Raw genomic sequence first — 5222 nt, 5'->3', positions numbered from 1 at the left:
GCTTTAGGATATTTTTCAAAGTCAATTTGTTTATCGATTTTCTTATCGATTAAAAGACTCATTCATCATCAATTCAGCCTCCTCAACGACTCCTTCAAGTTGGCCTCAAAGAAACAGTCATAAAATGATTCATGCCAGCCTACAATAAAGACACATATCTTCATGGTTCATGTTGGCGGCTCATTTAGTATGGTCATACCACTATATATACAAGCCTGTGAATCTCAAGTTCGGATTTCAGAGTGCCTACTTTCGGTGATTACATAGAAGTTCAAACATAACTTCAAAGACATAATTCGGGTGATAAGTTCGGATATCACAATATGATGACTTCAATTTGGTGCTACTTCAGAAGGAGAGGCTTGTTACATAGATAAACTCGTAGTACTATGACTTCAATTCGGTGCTATTACAGTGATGCTCTCACAGTTTCTCGGTGCTATTATAATGATGCTATTACAGTAGATAAAGGAGCTTAGATTGTTTGTAGAGGTGTTCTCTTCGAAGACAAGTGTGAAGAAGAATGACAGGTACAGGAAGCCATTATGAGGAAATTCATTTAACTGCCATCTCTATCGATTTTCCAACATGGTATTGGAGCTATGGTCAAAGTCAAAGGCAGTTTGAAGAACACATATATAACCTTGAAGCATTCTCAGCGTTGTCAAGATCCTTGAAGGTGACAAGTGATATTTCAGTGCTGCCACAGGGAGAAACAATTCGGTCTTTTCAGAATAGGTTCAAAATTATTTCGGTGGTGACACAGTCTCTTCATTTCGTGGCACAGTCTCTACATCTTGGTAAAGGCTATACATTGCTCCACAGTTCAGAGAAAATCTCACATAAATCTCAGAAGGACAGGTTTGAATACATCTGAAATGGAGTTCGGATGTCACAAATTAAGCTCTCGATGATGAAACAAAAGTTTGGATTTAAGAGAACAAGTCGTCGGTGCTATAACAGAGATTAGAAGTTCAGAGAGGGCAGAGGGTTCGATATCATTACTTGGATAGGATATCTATGCTTCCACAGTTCGATATTATGTATACACAGTTCAGTATTATGCCTCCCATAGTTTGGTATTGTTATAGGCTTGGTTATACTATAGTTTGACGACTCTTGGATGGTAATTCACCAAAGTATCCAAGTGAAAGAAAGGCTTGCAAAGTCTATTTTCGGTGATAATAGTGATTGGGGTGATTCTCAGAATCGCCCAGCCACCGCCCCGCCACCAGGGTGGTGGCTGGGTGATTCTGAGAATCGTCCCAATCACTATTATCACCGAAAATAGACTTTGCAAGCCTTTCTTTCACTTGGATACTTTGGTGAATTACCATCCAAGAGTTGTCAAACTATAGTATCACAGTCTCTTCATTTCATGGCACAGTCTCTACATCTTGGTAAAGGCTATACATCGCTCCATAGTTCAGAAAATCTCACATAAATCTCAAAAGGACAGGTTTGAATACATCTAAAATGGAGTTCGGATGTCACAAATTAAGCTCTCGATGATGAAACAAAAGTTTCGATTTAAGAGAACAAGTCGTCGGTGCTATAACAGAGATTAGAAGTTCAGAGAGGGCAGAGGGTTCGATATCATTACTTGGATAGGATATTTATGCTTCCACAGTTCGATATTATGTATACACAGTTCAGTGTTATGCCTCCCATAGTTTGGTACTGTTATAGGCTCGGTGATACTATAGTTTGACGAATCTTGGATGGTAATTCACCAAAGTATCCCAGTGAAAGAAAGGCTTGAAAAGTCTATTTTCGGTGATAATACTGATTGGGGCGATTCTCAGAATCGCCCAACCACCGCCCCGCCACCAAGGTGGTGGCTGGGTGATTCTGAGAATCGCCCCAATCACTATCATCACCGAAAATAGACTTTGCAAGCCTTTCTTTCACTTGGATACTTTGGTGAATTACCATCCAAGAGTCGTCAAACTATAGTATCACAGTCTCTTCATTTCGTGGCACAGTCTCTACATCTTGGTAAAGGCTATACATCCCTCCATAGTTCAGAGAAAATCTCATATAAATATCAGAAGGACAGGTTCGAATACATCTGAAATGGAGTTCGGATGTCACAAATTCAGCTCTCGATGTTGAAACAAAAGTTTGGATTTAAGAGAATAAGCCGTCGGTGCTATAACAGAGATTAGAAGTTCAGAGAGGGCAGAGGGTTCGATATCATTACTTGGATAGGATATCTATGCTTCCACAGTTCGATATTATGTATACATAGTTCAGTATTATGCCTCCCATAGTTTGGTACTGTTATAGGCTCGGTGATACTATAGTTTGACGACTCTTGGATGGTAATTCACCAAAGTATCCAAGTGAAAGAAAGGCTTATAAAGTCTATTTTCGGTGATAATAGTGACTGGGTCGATTCTCAGAATCGCCCAGCCACCACCCCGCCACCACCATCACCCAGCCAGAATCGCCCAGCCACCACCCCGCCACCACCATCGCTCCGCCACTTCTAACTTCTCTCTTAGAAATATTGGGTTAATGAAAAACTTTGATGCATATATAGCTTCTTACTGCTAAAGCATTCGTCAAGACTGAGTCAAAAAAGTTAATATCAATCAAGGTAACAACCTTCTGATTTATTTTTGTCCCAGTTCCCTTTTAAAAGGTATCTTTGTCTGTCATGACGGCATCATTTAGGCTTCTCACAAAAATAAAATGTTCAGATTTTCAATTCCAAATGTTTGAATTTATGAATGGTAACTTTCTTGAACTTCGTAAAATTCATTTTCTGGCGCACATATCCTCGCAACCTGCTAGTGAAGTTAATTAACTTCAAAATATCAAAATAACTTTCCTCAGTTACAAACAACTACAAATTCTTAACAGAAAGGAAACACCACAATGTTAACAACCCTCTGCCTTCGACATAGTGATACGAGACCTTGAATTGGCTTAACCTAGAGACTTTACAATGTGTAACCCAGTATCACAGTCTCTTCATTTCGTGGCACAGTCTCTACATCTTGGTAAAGGATATACATCGCTCCACAGTTCAGAGAAAATCTCACATAAATCTCAGGAGGACAGGTTCAAATACATCTGAAATGGAGTTCAGATGTCACAAATTAAGCTCTCGTTGATGAAACAAAAGTTTGGATTTAAGAGAACAAGTCGTCGGTGTTATAACAGAGATTAGAAGTTCAGAGAGGGCAGAGGGTTCGATATCATTAATTGGATAGGATATCTATGCTTCCACAGTTTGATATTATGTATACACAGTTCAGTATTATGCCTCCCATAGTTTGGTACTGTTATAGGCTCGGTGATACTATAGTTTGACGACTCTTGGATGGTAATTCACCAAAGTATCCAAGTGAAAGAAAGGCTTGCAAAGTCTATTTTCGGTGATAATAGTGATTCTTAGAATCGCTGGGTGGTGGGGCGATTCTGAGAATTGCTCCACCACCCGGCTATTCTAAGAATCACTATTATCACCATTTTAAATGTTGATAATGTTATATGTTGAGACTGTTATTATTATTTATATGTATTCTTATTTGCAGTTGTATACTCTATATCCTAGATTGAGTTACTTTTATGGATAGTCTATAGATATGTCAATTGGCTTGTAAAGCGTATGTTCCTGCGCCAACCATGGGAAGAGTAGAAAATGAAGCTTCTTCTTCTCACCGTCACCGTCCATCTCGATGGAGGATATATGTAATTTGGGTGGTTATCTCTGATTTCTGCGTTGAATTTATAGATGAAAATAGCGGCTTGCTTTTTAACAATGGATAGAGAACACTCATTCAGGGCAGCGGATAGGAAAATAAAAGAAGTGATATGCTCTGCATTTTGCGTTGAAGACAAAAGTTGCATTCAAACCTGAGATGTTAAGATTGATACCATCATAAACCCGTGAAGTGTGACTGCGTTTTTCTTTTTCTAATACTTTTCCGTCTTCTAAAATACCATTTAAAATAGGTTAAATATTTTATAAAAAAATTATAATTTTTTTACATATATATGGGGGTTAATTAGCTTTTTCATGGGATAACTCCAGAAGGGAAATCGGAAGAGCAACCTAGCAGCGTGTCTCAGTCAGATTTCCATTGCAGATTTTAGTGAAGCTTCTGCCGAGAGGGAGGTTAGTAATATGATGGTGTTTAAACAAAATGCTATAACTCCAAGAAAATTACATTCTCCAAAACTCTTGTTTTACCATCATATAACATTTTACATGCATAAATCTAAGGGTTATACCTTGTTTAACCACTATATTGTATTTTATAAAACATATTCACACTGTATTTTGTTAGATGTACCTTATTTTCTTCCCAGTGGTTATACCTTGTTTCTTTCAATAGCCTTAGCAATTATTTCATAAAAAGTATTTGTAGTAAATTTATATAGCAACATTGTATCCCTAGTAATAGAATTATTTTCTACAAATATTATATTTGTTGAATTGAATTTTTGCAGACATAAAAAACTAGTTTTATCATTGTAAGAATTTTTAATTGTTAAATTGATTTTAAACTATTGTACATATTAGTATTAACTGTTGACTAGTTTAATTGAGCCAATTATAGTATGTAATTACCTCTATATCACTTGTTAATAATTGGTAATTGTTAATAATTGGTAAATTCACTTAGAGACCAGTAAACGTGAAATGAATAGCCAAATTGAAAGCTCATGACACAACATTGATATATAAAGTAGATTCTATATAAGAGATTGTAGGAGCTTGTCACGTGCAATAGATTTGGATTATTGATCCGACCATTAATTCAATGGATGGTGTTTGACATGAAGAGATTGAAATATGTTACTCATGAAGTAGATGGTGGGATTGAAAAAAAAAACATAAGAGCAATAGCAAGTTTTATTTTCCTCTTTATTCATGGTTCCATAAGGGTTTGACCATGGTGAAAATTTTTATCATTACCCTTTCCATATGGTTCCATTTAAGGCTTTAAATTAGATTGTGGTTACACATGGAGATGCCAGTTTTATTTATACCCTCTCTTTATGTTTCAACATAAGGCTTGATCCATTTTAAATAAGAATTGAGTTTTTATTTATACCATATTTTATGGTTATATCAAAGGTTTTTTCATTTTAAAGAAAAGTGAAGTCCTATGGATATGGAAAATTTTATTAATACCTTTTTTTTCCATGTTCATTTTTTTTTCATGTTTTTTTAGATTGAATTCTAATTATATTTTAAAAAATAG

This window comes from Pinus tabuliformis, chromosome 9 (genome assembly GCF_031772625.1).
Source record: "Pinus tabuliformis cultivar Carrire ecotype Pingquan chromosome 9, CPIR1, whole genome shotgun sequence".
Lineage (NCBI taxonomy): Eukaryota > Viridiplantae > Streptophyta > Pinopsida > Pinales > Pinaceae > Pinus > Pinus tabuliformis.
This window is presented reverse-complemented; position numbering follows the sequence as displayed.